This window comes from Neophocaena asiaeorientalis, unplaced genomic scaffold, assembly GCF_003031525.2.
Source record: "Neophocaena asiaeorientalis asiaeorientalis breed wild unplaced genomic scaffold, Neophocaena_asiaeorientalis_V1.1 scaffold770, whole genome shotgun sequence".
Classification (NCBI taxonomy): Eukaryota; Metazoa; Chordata; class Mammalia; order Artiodactyla; family Phocoenidae; genus Neophocaena; species Neophocaena asiaeorientalis.
The window spans coordinates 136750-152124 of record NW_020175738.1 but is presented as its reverse complement, the minus strand read 5'-3'; positions in this window follow the sequence as shown (position 1 = coordinate 152124).

Sequence of the window (15375 nt, the reverse complement as noted above, 5' to 3'; positions counted from 1 at the left end):
TGGAGGTTCCTTAAAAAACTGCAAATAGAACTACCATATGACCCAGCAATCCCACTACTGGGCATATACCCTGAGAAAACCAAAATTCAAAAAGAGTCATGTACCAAAATCTTCATTGCAGCTCTATTTACAATAGCCAGGACATGGAAGCAACCTAAATGTTTGTCAATGGATGAATGGATAAAATGATGTGGCACATATATACAATGGAATATTACTCAGCCATAAAGAGAAGTGAAATTGAGCTATTTGTAATGAGGTGGATAGCCCTAGCGTCTGTTATACAGAGTGAAGTAAGTCAGAAAGCGAAAGACAAATACCGTATGCTAACACATATATATGGAATTTAAGAAAAAAAAATGTCATGAAGAACCTAGGGGTAAGACAGGAATAAAGACACAGAGTTACTGCAGAATAGACCTGAGGATATGGGGAGAGGGAAGGGTGAGATGTGGCAAAGCGAGAGAGAGGCATGGACATATATACACTAACAAACATAAGGTAGATAGCTAATGGTTCATGTACCAAAATGTTCACTGCAGCTCTATTTACGATAGCCAGGAGATGGAAACCACCTAAGTGTCCATCATTGAATGAATGGATAAAGAAGATGTGGCAGATATATACAATGGAATATTACTCAGCCATAAAAAGAAACGAAATTGAGCTATTTGTAATGAGGTGGATAGACCTAGAATCTGTCATACAGAGCGAAGTATGTCAGAAAGAGAAAGCAAATACCGCATGCTAACACATATATATGCAATTGATAGGGAGGGTGGGAGGGAGTGAGATGCAAGAGGTAAGAGATATGGGAACATATGTATATGTATAACTGATTCACTTTGTTATAAAGCAGAAACTAACACAGCATTGTAAAGCAATTATACTCTAATAAAGATGTTAAAAAAAAAGAAATCAAAAATGACACAAACAGATTGAGAGATATACCATGTTCTTGGATTGGAAGACTCAATATTGTGAAAATGACTACACTACGCAAAGCAATCAACAGATTCACTACAATCCCTATCAAATTACCAAAAGCACTTTTCATAGAATTAAAACAAAAATTTTACAATTTGTATGGAAACACAAAAGACCTCGTATAGCCAAAAGAATCTTGAAAAAGAAAAAGGGAGCTGGAGGAATCAGTCTACCTGATTTCAAACTATACTACAAAGCTACAGTAATCAAGATAGTATGGTACTGGCACAAAAACTCAAAGATAGATCAATGGAAGAGGATAGAAATCCCAGAGATAAACCCACACACCTATGGACATCTAATCTATGACAAAGAAGACAAGAATATACAATGGAGAAAAGACAGTGTCTTCAATAAGTGGTGCTGGGAATCCTGGACAGCTATATGCAAAAGAATGAAATTAGAACACTACCTAACACTATACACAAAGGTAATTTCAAGACACTTCTTTTGTGGTGCAGTGGTTTAGAACCCACCTGTCTATGTAGGGGACACAGGTTTGAGCCCTGGTTGGGGTTGAACCCACCTGCTGCAGAGCAACTAAGCCTGTGTGTCAGAACTTGTGAAGCCCACATGCCTAGAGACCATACTCCACAAGAGAAGCCACCACAATGAGAAGCCCTCACACCACAGCGAAGAAGAAACCCCGCTAGCCACGACTAGAGAAAACATGCAGCAACAGATCCAACACAGCCAAAAATAAATAAATAAAATTAAAAAAAAATTAAAGTGCTTAAAAAAACAAACCTCAAAATGGATTAAAAATCTAAATGTAAGAATGGACACTATAAAATTCTTACTGGAAAACATAGGAAAAACACTCTTTGACATAAATCACAGCAAGATTTTTTTGATCCACCTCCTAGAATAATGAAAATAAAACCAAAAATAAACAAATAGGACCTAACTAAACTTAAAAGCTTTTAGACTGCAAAGAAAATCATAAACGAGATGAAAAGACAAGCCTCAGAATGGGAGAAAAATATTTGCAAATGAAGCAACTGGCATAGGATTAATCTCCAAAATATACAAAAAACACATGCAGGTAAATATCACGAAAAACAACCTAATCAAAAAATGGGTGGAAGACATAAATAGACAGTTCTCCAAGGAAGACATATAGGTCACCATGAGGTACATGTAAACATGCTAAACATCACTAATTATCAGAGAACTGTAATCAAAACTACAATGAGGTATCACCTCACACTTATCAAAATGGCCATCATCAAAAAAATCTACAAACAATGAATGCTGGAGAGGGTGTGGAGAAAAGGGAACCTTCTTGCACTGTTGGTGGGGATGGAAATTGATACAGCCACTATGGAGAACTGTATGGAGCTTCCTTTCAAAAAATTAAAAGTGGAACTACCATATGGCCCAGCAACTCAATACTGGGCATATACCCTGAGAAAACCATAATAAAAAAGATACATGTAACCCAATGTTCAGTGCAGCACTATTTACAAGAGCCAGGACATTGAAGCAACCTAAATGTCCATCAACAGATGAATGGATAAAGAAGATGTGGTATATATATATAAAATGGGATATTACTCAACCATGAAAAGGCACAAAATTGGGTCACTTTTAGAGAGGTGGGTGGACCTAGAGTCTGTCATACAGAGTGAGGTAAGTCAGAAGGGAAAAACGAATATCGTATATTAATGCATATCTGTGGAATCTAGAAATATGATACAGAAGAACCAATTTGCATGGTAGGAATGGAGATGCACATGTAGAAAACACATGTGTGGACATGGGGGGAAGGGGGTGAAATTAATTGGGAGATTGGTATTGAAATATTATTGAAATATTAACCATGTGTAAAATTGATAGCTAGTGGGAACCTGCTGTATAGCACAGGGATCTCAGCTCAGTGCTCTGTGATGACGTAAATGGGTGGGATGAGGGTTGTGAGAGAGAGGTCCAAGGGGGAGGGGATATAGGTATATATATTGCTGATTCACAACGTTGTACAGCAGAAACTAGCACAGCATTGTAAAGCAACTATAACCCATTTTAAAAATAAATAAATAAATAAGAGTTGTAAATGTCCCCAGAAAAAAAAAAGATATCTGTACCCCTATGTTTGTTATAGCATTATTTACAATAGCCAAGACATGGAAACAACCTAAGTGAAGAATGGATAAAGAAAATGTGTTGTATGTATAAAATGGAATATTATTTAGCCATAAAAAGAAGGAGATTCTGCCATTTGCAATACCATGTATGAAACTTGGAGGAATTACACTAAATGAAATAAGTAACTTTTTCAATTAAAGATACTACTCAGCCATAAAAAAAGAATGAAATAATGCCATTTGCAGCAACATGGATGGACCTAGAGATTATCATACTAAGTGAAGTGAGTCAAAGACAAATATCATATGATATCACTTATATGTGAAATCTAAAAGAATGATACAAATGAACTTATTTACAAAACAGAAACAGGCTCACAGACTTCAAAAACAAATTTGTGGTTACCAAAGGGGAAAAGTGTGGGGGGGGATAAATTAGGAGTTTAGGATTAACATATACACATAACTATATATTAAATAGATAATCAACAAGGACCTACTGTATAGCACAGAGAACTCTACTCAATATTCTATAATAACCTATATTGGAAAAGAATCTGAAAAAGAATGAATATATGTGTATGTGTAACTGAATCACTTTGCTGTACACCTGAAATTAAAACAACATTGTAAATCAACTATACTCCACATAAGATAAAAATTAAATTTAAAAAAAAGAAAGAAAACACACATCTGACCTGGTTCCTTCTGCTGGGGCCACATTTGTCCAACACTTGTCTTTTCATCACTTACTACATGTGACATGGTTATAGTGGACTCTCTGCCTTTAATAATGTTTTTTCTCCACTTCTTATAAACCTACATGCCCCACACACCAGGATTTCCCACACTTTGCAACTAGTCACTTATCTGATTTTAAGTTGTCCTTCAAGGCTTAATATCAGGTTAGTGGTAGTGAGAGGGTAAAAATCACTGTTAAATTGGTGTCCAGGATAATGATCCCTCTTTTAGTACCAATACATACACTTAGTTGTCATACATTTGGCAATACACTGCTTTTACTAAGTGATCTTGCCTCATTAGCTGAAGAAGTTTTGATTCTGAAACATCTTCACTCCTTCAGTTATTCTGGCTGTATGACCCCCAAGAACCTCCATGTTACTCTTATACTCATAAAATCAATCATTTTTATAGCCAAACTGAGTTTTATTATGGTTTTATCATTAACTAGTTGTGTGACCCTAAGAAAGGCACTTTGCCTCTCTGGGCCTCATTTTCCTTCCGTTTAAGATGAGGGAGAATACTTATGGATCTTCAAACTATGAAATTCTACATATAGTTTTAAGTCTTCATTCTAATATGAATTAACCCTGAAAGATCTTTATTTTCTCTCAACCTTCACTGCATTTGAAATTGATGCCAAGTGCTTCAGTACTAATTTTTTTTTTTTTTTTTTTGCGGTACGCGGGCCTCTCACTGTTGTGGCCTCTCCCGCTGCAGAGCACAGGCTCTGGATGCACAGGCCCAGTGGCCATGGCTCACAGGTCCAGCCGCTCCGCAGCATGTGCAACCCTCCCGGACCGGGGCACGAACCTGCATCTGCTGCATTGGCAAGCGGACTCCCAACTACTGCGCCACCAGGGAAACCCTAGTACTAACTTTTGTCCTAGTTGTTTGGTGTGTGTGATGAGAATGGAGCAGCTGTCTTATATCTCTGAACTTTTTTCAGCACAATATAGTGATTAAGAACTTAGTTTTACAGTCAGATGATCAAGGCTCACAATCTCATCTTGACCACTTATTCTATTGCTTAGGCAAATTATTTAAACTCCTTGTGACTCAGTGTACTCACCTGTAAAGTGGAGTTAATGCTTGTCTCTATCTCCTAAGGTTGTTGCGAGGAATGGATAAGGTGTTTAAATAAGTGCTTGACACTTCATCACCATACTTTTTTATATATGTATAAATTTATTTATTTATTTATTTTTGGCTGCGTTGGGTCTTCGTAGCTGAGCATGGCCTTTCTCTAGTTGTGGCGAGAGGAGGCTACTCTTCACTGTGGTGAGTGGGCTTCTCACTGCAGTAGCTTTTCTTGTTGTGGAGCATGAGGTCTAGGCACACGGGCTTCAGTAGTTGTGGCACGTGGGCTCAATAGTTGTGGCTCACGGGCTGTAGAGCGCAGGCTCAGTAGTTGTGGCACATGGACTTAGTTGCTCCGCAGCATGTGGGATCTTCCTGGACCAGGGCTCAAACCCATGTCCTCTGCATTGGCAAGCATATTCTTAACCACTGCACCACAAGGGAAGTCCCCATACTTTGTTTTAATATTCATAACATCCTTGAATGATAGGTGTTTTTACCTCCCATTTCACAAATGAGAACCGGAGACTCAGAGAAATTAAATTTCCCAGGGTTAAACAACCATTAAGTGGTGGAACCTGGCTTGGAACTTAAGTTGGCCTGACTGCAAAGCCTGTGGTCTTCCCTCTTTTAATTGTTTATCAAGAGACAAACTGACAACTACTCATGTTTTTTCTCTACAATGCCATAGCAAGGTTATTTTTAGTATGTTCTGATAATGGCTTTTTTCTAGTTCTTGTTATCAAAAACTACCAATGTGGGGTGGTGGACGAAGACAAAAATGTTGCAACACATTTAAGTAAACAAAGAATGTTGCCTGCCATTCCAGTAAACAACAAATGTTGCCCACCATCAAGCTATGAGCCACTACAACTGCCACCGCCACCTCCCTGCCAGTGTGCCCTAAGGGGAATTCAGGAAGGAGAAAAAGAGGATAATGGCCCTAGATAATTAAGATACATATCCAAGGAATAATTTCAATGAGCCCAGACTCTTACATCTTCTCATACATCGAAAAGCACTAAAATCATTAACTTGTTTTTGTTATTAGCAGTAATCTTTTGATGTTTCACTACATTTTTTTTTCAGCAAAACCACTTATATATCCTGGCTACTCTCTTACCTCTTTGGAAGAGTTCCTCGGAGCTATCCAAGAGGCTGTCTCCTGGGCTATAGTCCTCAGTAAGTTGCCCAAATAAAACATAACTCACAACTTTTAGGTTGTGTGCTTTTGTTCAGTCCATATGGATGAGGACCTAGAAGATAAAAGCAAGATGAAAAGCCAGATATATACTTGTTACCAGTTCTTTTATCTATATGCTGTCAGTCAAGTAGCTGCAAAGTTTATTTTCTATTACCTTGACTCATATGTTGGACAGAGGGGTAGAGGGATAGCCAGAAGGAGGCCTTCAAGGGGAACAGCAGTTCAGAGCTTAGGGAAGCACCAGACATGAAGAGCAGAAGGAATTTATTAATCTCTTTCCTCTAACATCTGGTGAGATTATTTTGAAACCATTTCAATTCTTGTATTTGAAAAGTACTTAAACTCCACTCTTCACCCCCCACAGCACCCCCAGCTCTTTCTAGGTATTGCAGGACCTCCCAGTACTTGCTAACTTACAAGGGAGGGTTCCAGGTTCAGTAACCAAAAGCTCTATTGCTGTATATGAGATTACACTTTCATGTTTATGTTACTTTAAAGGATTTTTCCCCATCTTCTGACATGAATTAGAAATATTCCTTTAATCCTACCTCAATTCTGCCAAGTACAACCTGCTGATTGCTCCAATATATAAAGGTATAATCTTTAATCCACTGACTCTGTCAGGCAACTGGTTGGAGGAGCAAACACTCCTTTTTGGTTGCTGCATATGCTTCCTGGAGCTAATTATAGTACCATCTCCTCACAAATAGGTCTTCTCCTCAAAATTTGGTGATATTCTAGCCTCCACCTCCCTGGGTATTTCAAGTGACAAAAACAGTGAGGAAGAAAGGAAGGGAGGAAGGAAGGAAGGAAGGAAGGAAGGAAGGGAAAGAAACAAATAAAGAAGGAAGGAAGGAAGGAATGAGAGGAAAGAAAGGAGGGAGGGAGGAAGGAAGGAAGGAAGGAAGGAAGGTAGGAAGGAAAGGAGGAAGGAAGGAGGGAGGGAGGGAGGGAGGAAGGGAGAAATAGAAAGAAAGATACAAAGAAAGAAAGAAAGAAAAAGAAAGAAAGAAGGAAAGAAAGACAGAAAGGAAAATGAAGAGGAAAGATAAAGAAATATTGTAGCCCCTCTTTTCTCTAGTCAAGTGTGTAAGTGTTTATGAACTATCTTATGTATCTTCCACCACCTTACCAGGAGCCATGGAAGAAAAGAAAGACATGGCATGTTCCTGCCTGTCCATCTAGTTGGGAGTACAAGATTTAGACACAAAATAATTATTGAACTATACAAGCCAGCACATGACAAAGTGACAACTTATGTGTCAGAGATGCTAAATGCTGATTGAATTCAAAAGAGGGGAGATAAATATAGTTGGACAAGACTGCAAGAAAGAGTTAAGACTCAAAGAGGCAACAGGTAGACTGGATTACAGCATTTGGCCTAAAGTTTAAAAGTTAGACAGATGTGGGCTTGAATCTGAGCAGTAGGATCTCAGACGATTTCCCTTCTCTGAGTAGCCATTTCCTCATTTGTAAAATGCACGTGGTTTGGATGGGCTGATTTTCAGGGACTGGAAAGTCATTAGAAACATGAGCTTGGATCTTCAGTGAAAAGTTAGATTTTAAACTGTATATTTGTAATCTTTAATGTAAAGTAAGCAGGGAAGGAAAATTAACATGTGTTTCTGCTAGGGGAAAGCATACATTACCTCACCAACATATAATGCTACTGCAAGATCCCACCAGCTCTAGTCTTCTGGCTGGGCAATTACATCAAGGTATACTGCTGGTCTGCCTGCAAGTTGGAAAATTTTGCCTTTGGAGATGTTTTCACTGGTTATGCCTAGACTGTTTTTTATCCATTCTATTTTTTCCACCTGTCTCTCCATCTCCAATCCTTTATCCCTTGATGTCTTGTACTCTTTAGAGAGAAATAATCTCAGTTTCTTTCACTTCTAAAGACAATCTTTTTTATTATATTTAAGATTCTAAATTTTCTTTTAGTTTTAAAAGTTGGGGGTCTGCAAGGGAGAGAAGTGTCCACATAATGACCCTTCATGCACTTGAAAGCAGTTACTAAGTTTCCTCTTCTTAACTGGCTAAAGCACACTATGAATATGGCTCTGTGTTATCTTAGAATTGAGCTCCAAGTGAACTTCTTGTACAACTTTCTTTATTTGCCTTTATTACGAAGAATCACAACTCATTGCCCTCTGAGTTGCTGAGTCAATCCTTCTACACTTGTTAATTTTTCTTCAACTAGCTAACCTTTGAGGTTAAAATTATTTTACCTACAGTTCAGATTTCACAAATCTTTTACTCCAAAATCTATGTTTGTATGTCATCTCTAGCTCTAGCTTCCCTAACTCCAGGGAATAAAATGGGAGGTGATTGGTATGCCAGTAGAAAGCTTTAATACTGGGTCACTCAGCACCTTGGAAATGGCGATCAGTCTCCTTACTCCACAAAGTATCAGGAAAATATATTTGCAATCATACACATCTTTGCCTAATGCTAAGTTACATTACCAAGACACACCTCCTTTGAAGACAAACATCTATTTCTTTTTAAAAGGCAAATGCTTAAAAAAGGTCAAATAGTATGGCATATAGAGAATCCAAATTGATTATATTTAGTTTGCTTAAAAATTTCAATTCAAAAATACTTTCTAACTCTATAATACTTCAGCAGATTGTGAATTGGAAACAATTTCATTTACTTTAACAAGCTTTTTCTTCTCAGTACTTTTATCTTTCCAGAAAGGCAAAGAAAAGCTAGCCATGTGGGTCTCCACATTGCAGCCTTTTGCTCACTTAAATGGCTTATTTCATTTGTATGAAATAAGCTTTTTAAGGATGGTGTACTGATGGCTAGTGCACTTGCTAACACTGATAGTGGGAAAAGTTTATATTTTCAGGTTAGCTTGGCAAATGGATGACAACACTGGAAACTTGTTAGGTGTGTTTTCATTTGTCTCAACTCTGGAAAGAGTAGCTATGTTGTGTTTCCTACCTCGCTGGATCACCTTGTTTCCAAAAGCACTATCAGGTGGAAAGGGCAATGAGCAGTCAAAGGGATAAAAGATGACACTGTAAACCCTTTCCCACATCCACTAACAGGTTTTTTCTGGACATCTACTAAATACCTAGTTCTGCACAAAGCTACACAATATAGAGAAAGAAGAGAAAATAACCCCATATAGGGTGGCTGCTAGCCTATATAGTACCTTTGTGAAGATTAGAAAAAGGCATCTCTTCTCGACAAACACACCCTGTGAGCAGGTCTCGGTTTGTAAAGAAGGAAAAATGTGCCTTGTTGAGTAGATGTAGACCTTGGCAAGGAGAGCACCCTCTAGATTTCAGCCCCAGCTGTCCTTCCCGGTAGGGTGACTTTGTGCAGTTTATACATCTATATGTTATGGCCCTGGAATCCTGCCACAATCAGAGCACTGTGCATTCTCAACCTTGCATGATTCACTACTGTCTTTGCAATAACCAAACTACAGGCAGTGAGAGTTCATTCATTTTCTCAACAAATATTTAGGCATCTCTATTATAAGCCAGTCAGACATTGTTATAAGTGTTGTGGATACACCAGTGAACAAAACAAAACAAAGAAAATACCTGCATTTGCAGATTTTGCAGGATTTGGCTAGGATGAGGAGAGCAGAGAATGACATTCAAGAGAATATGGAAGCTTAGGGAATTGAAATTTGGTGGGCTCCTGCTATTTCCAAACACTTTCTATGGGGCAGCCCATAGATAAGGAAACAGGTTCAAGGAGTTGGGCTCACTTATCCAAGTTCCCACAGTAAAATAGGGATTGGATCCAGGGTTGAACCTTGATCCAGTTGCCAGGCAAGCCCATAGTGGCTCCTCCCATCCCACTTGGATGTCTTTCAAAGAAGCTTCACAGAACCTACAATATCAAGAGGACAGTAAAGAGATAAATTTGCCCTACCACATGGCCTAAGGGGGTATCATTTTGAGTATGGACTAGGAGTAATCTGGTACTGACTGGAAACAAGGAAAAAACAACCTTTAACTTCTCTGAATTCTGAGCTCTTTGCATCTTGATGGCTCTATCACTTGGTGGTTTGTGGCAATAATCTAATTGAGAGATGTTTGTGATTAATATCAATACTGTACTAAAATATGCTTTTGATCTTTTTTTTTGGTTTAGCTTCACACCTTTAAATTAAACTAAAGAGCTAGGTCACCAAGATGGTGGAGTAGGAGGACATGGAGTTCATCTCCTTCCACAAATGCATCAAGAATACATCTACAGATGGAACAATTCGCACAGAGCACTGGCTGAATACTAGCAGAAGACCTTGGACACCAAAAAGGACAAGAAAGATCCCTGCATAACTGGGTAAAATGAAAGAAAGAAGGGAAAAAGAAGAGGAGAGGAAGCGGGATGGGATCTGTGCCCCGGGGGGAAGCTGAAACAGAGGAGAGGTTCCTGCATCCAGGAAGTCCCATCACCAATGGGGCAATCAGCTGGGACAGAAAGAGAGCATCTGAGGCTGTCAGAGGAGGGTGAAATGGCCTGTCTGTGGCAGAAAGGACAGAGTGAGACCTACACAGATTATCCGTGCTATAGCCCTGCATGCTCCAGACTGGGACATGTGTCTGTTGGTGCACACAGGGACTGAGAGCATGTGCAAACCGGGAGGAGGACTGCTGTTGGCTGCAAGGAGACAGCCTGAGGGGATGTGAAGAAATCTGCAACTGGGAATGCTTGAGGAGGAAACCAAGACTGCCATAGAAGCATGGTGCCACTGTTGAGTGATGTGTAGGGGGTGGAGCTGCCATTGTAGCCTCTGTCTCCACTCACTGACCCCCCACCCTGCCAGGTACTAAGAAAAGCCCCCAACAGGGCTGAATTTCACACGCTGACCACAAGGTGCTAGGGCCAGAACTCTCACCCCCACAGCCACTGCCTTTCCCATGCACGCATCACTGCCAGGGCCCCCGTAATCCAGGCAGACATGCCACCTCCATTCCTTGTCCTCATTGGGACAGACCCGAGTGCTCCAGGGCAGCCTCGGGAGCAGACTCCTGTGGGAAATGGACTAAAACCACAGCTGAGCCCCAGGGGGTGGTGCGACTAAGGAAGAGGAACAAAAATATTTCTGGGCAGCTGCACAAGCCACAGGTTAAATCCCCACAATTTGCTTGGTAAACCCTGCGTCTATGGACTATCTGAATGGACATTGAGTGTTCCCACAAAGGAAACCGGTCTAGCTATAGCAGCTGTGGACTTTGGGGAACAGTACATGCAGCAGTGGGCCAGGTCAGAGTCTGAGCTGCCCCCACAGTGGCCACAGAGGGTCCAGAGACCTACCTAGAGGTTTTGGAGGGGCTCCTGGAGAGGTGGAGGTTGGCTGTGACTCAGGGTGGGGGCAGGGACACTGACAGCTGAGACCCCAGGAAATATAATTGATTTTTATTACTATTTGTTTTTATTTTTTACTTTTATGTAGTTTAAATTTTTAATATATTTTTAATTTTTTTATATTTCTGATTTTTATTACTATTTGTTTTTATTTTTTACTTTTATGTAGTTTAAATTTTTAATATATTTTTAATTTTTTTATATTTCTGATTTTTATTACTATTTGTTTTTATTTTTTACTTTTATGTAGTTTAAATTTTTAATATATTTTTAATTTTTTTATATTTCTGATTTTTATTACTATTTGTTTTTATTTTTTACTTTTATGTAGTTTAAATTTTTAATATATTTTTAATTTTTTTATATTTCTGATTTTTATTACTATTTGTTTTTATTTTTTACTTTTATGTAGTTTAAATTTTTAATATATTTTTAATTTTTTTATATTTCTATTTCTATATTACTTTTGTGTTGTTCTGTGTTTTTTCCTTCTTTCTTTGCTTTGTTCTATATTTAACAAAATTTTTTTGAAGTATAGTTGCTGTACAATATTGTGTTACTTTCTACTGTATAGCAAAGTGAATCAGCTATATATAAACGTGTATCCCCTATTTTTTTGGATTTCCTTCCCATTTAGGTCGGTACACAGCACTGAGTAGAGTTACCTAAACTAGAGAGTAGCATCTCACTAGTTATCTATTTTATACATAATATCAATAGTGTATATATGTCAATCACAATCTCGCAATTCATCCCACTTCTTTGTTCTATTTTGTTTTTTATCTTTTTTCCTTTCTTCTATTTGTTCTTAACTTAAAAAAATCTTTTTGTGAGTTTGTTTTGCTTTCTTTGCTTTTTCCTTCAGTTTAAATTCTGCTTTTGTTTTGTTTTTTATTTTTGTTAGTTTTGTTTTTAATTCTTTGATATCATTTTGGTGTTCTTCTGTTTGTCTGGTTGTTCTCTTGTTTTTTGTTTTCTCTGTTTTTATGTTTGTTTCTTTTGTATGTGTGTTTGTTGTTGCTTTTGTTTGTTTGTTTGGTTTTGATTTTACCATTTGTCAGGGGTTTTGTTTGTTTTTAATTGTTGTTGCTGATGTTTGTTTGATTTTGTCTTTGCTATTTTTAAAAAAATTTTATTTATTTTTGGCTACTTTGGGTCTTCGTTGCTGCGCATTGGCTTTCTCTAGTTGTGGCAAGCAGGGGCTAAACTTTGTTGTGGTGTGTGGGCTTCTCATTGTGGTGGCTTCCCTTGCTGTGGAGCATGGGCTGTAGGCATGCAGGCTTCAGGAGTTGCAGCACAGGGGCTCAGTAGTTGTGGCTCATGTGCTCTAGAGTGCAGGCTCAGTAGTTGTCGTGCGTGGGCTTAGTTGCTCCATGGCATGTGGGATTTTCCTGGACAAGGGATTGAACCCATGTTTCCTGCATTGGCAGGCATATTAACCACTGTGCCACCAGGGAAGTCCTTTGCTATTTGTCATGGGTTTTATTTTGTCTGTTTTGACTCGTTTTCTTCCTGCTCTTTTTGTTTTTCTTTTTTCTTTTCTTTTTCTTTCCCCCCTTTTTGCCTAGCTGTGTGGCTTGCACGTTCTTGGTGCCCAGACCAGGGGTTGGGCCTGAGCCTCTGGGTGGGAGTGCTGAGCCCAGGAAACTAGAATACCAGAGAATTCCCAGCTTGAGGGAACATTAAATGGTGAGAGCTCTCCTGGAGGTCTCCATCTCAACTCTGAGACCAGGCTCCACCCAACTATCTGAAGGCTCCAGTGCTGAATCAATGCTCCATGCCAAACAACAAACAAGACAGGAACACAAAACCACCCATCAGCAGACAGGCTGACTAAAGTTGTACTAAGCCCACAGACACCCCAAAAACACATGACGTGACACACCTGTGCCCATTAGGGGGATAAGATCCTGCTCCACCCACAAGAACACAGGCACCATTCCCTGCCACCAGGAAACCTACACAAACCACTGGATCAACCTCACCCATGGGGGGCAAACACCAGAAGAAAGAGGAACTATGACCCTGCAGCCTTCAGAAAGGAGACCTCAAACACAGTAAGTTAGACAAAATGAGAAGACAGAGAAATATGTTGCAGACAAAGGAGCAAGATAAAAACCCACAAGATCAAATAAACGAAGAGGAAATAGGCAATCTACCTGAAAAACAATTCAGGATAATGATAGTAAAGATGATCCAAAATCTTGGAAATAGAGGGGAGAAAATACAGGAAATATTTAACAAGGACTTAGAAGAACTAAAGAACAAACAGTGATGAACAACATAATAACTGAAATTAAAAATACACTAGAGGGCTTCCCTGGTGGCGCAGTGGTCGAGAGTCCGCCTGCCAATGCAGGGGACATGGGTTCGTGCCTCAGTCTGGGAGGATCCCACATGCCGTGGAGCAGCTGGGCCTGTGAGCCATGGCTGCTGAGCCTGTGCATCCAGACCCTGTGCTCTGCAACAGGAGAGGCCACAACAGTGAGAGGCCCGCGTACCACACACACACACACAAATATACTAGAATGAATCAATAGCAGAATAAACAGCAGAGGAATGGATAAGTGAACTGGAAGACAGAATGGTGAAAAATAACTGCTGCAGGGCAGAATAAAGAAAAAAAGAATGAAAAGAATTGGCGACAGTCTCAGAGACTTCTAAGACAACATTAAATGCATGAATATTCAAATTACAGGGTGTCCTAGAAGAATAAGAGAATGAGAAGGTGTATGAGAAAATATTTGAAGACATTATAGTTTAAAACTTCCCTAATATGGGAAAGGAAATAGCCACCCAAGTCCAGGAAGTGCAGAGAGTCCCATACAGGATAAACCCAAGAAGAAACAAGACAAAACGTATATTAATCAAACTAACAAAAATTAAATACAAAGAAAAAATATTAAAAGCAGCAAGGGAAAAGCAACAAATAACATACAAGGGAATCCCATAAGGTTATTAGCTGATTTTTCAGCAGAAATTCTGCAGGCCAGAAGGGAGTGGCAGAATATATTTAAAGTGATGAAAGGGAAATACAACAAGCAAGATTACTCTACAGAACAAGGCTCTCCTTCAGATTTGACAGAGAAATCAAGAGCTTTACAGACAAGCAAAAACTAGGAGAATTTAGTACCACAAGACCAGCTTTGCAACAAATGCTAAAAGAACTTCTCTGGCAGGAAACACAATAGAAGAAAAACCTACAAAAACAAACCCAAAACAATTAAGAAAATGGTAATAGGAATGTACATATCAATAATTACCTTAAATTTAAATGGATTAAATGCTCCAACCAAAAGACACAGACTGGCTGAATGGATACAAAAACAGCACATACATATAGGTTGTCTACAAGATACCTACTTCAGATCTAGGGACACATACAGACTGAAAGTGAGGAGATGGGAAAAGATATTCCATGCAAATGGAAATCAGAAGAAAGCTGGAGTAGCAATACTCATAACAGAAAATATAGACTTTAAAATAAAGACTCTCACAAGAGATGAGGAAAGGCATTACATAATGATCAAGAGATCAACAAAAGAAGAAAATATAACAATTGTAAATATTTATGCACCCAACATCAAAGAACCTCAATACATAAGGCAAACACTAACAGCCATAAAAGGGAAAATGAACAGTAACACAATAAAAGTGGAGGACTTTAAAATGAACTTACACCAATGGACAGATCATCCAGACAGAAAATTAATAAGGAAGCACAAGGTTTAAATGACACATTAGATCAGATAGACCTAATTGATTTTATAGGACATTCCATCTGAAAGCAGTAGAATACAATTTCTTCTCAAGTGCATATGGAACATTCTCCAGGGTAGATCACACCTAGAGTCACAAATGAAGCCTTGGTAAATTGAAGAAAATTGAAATCATATCAAGTATCTTTTCTGACCACAATGCTATGAGATTAGAAATGAA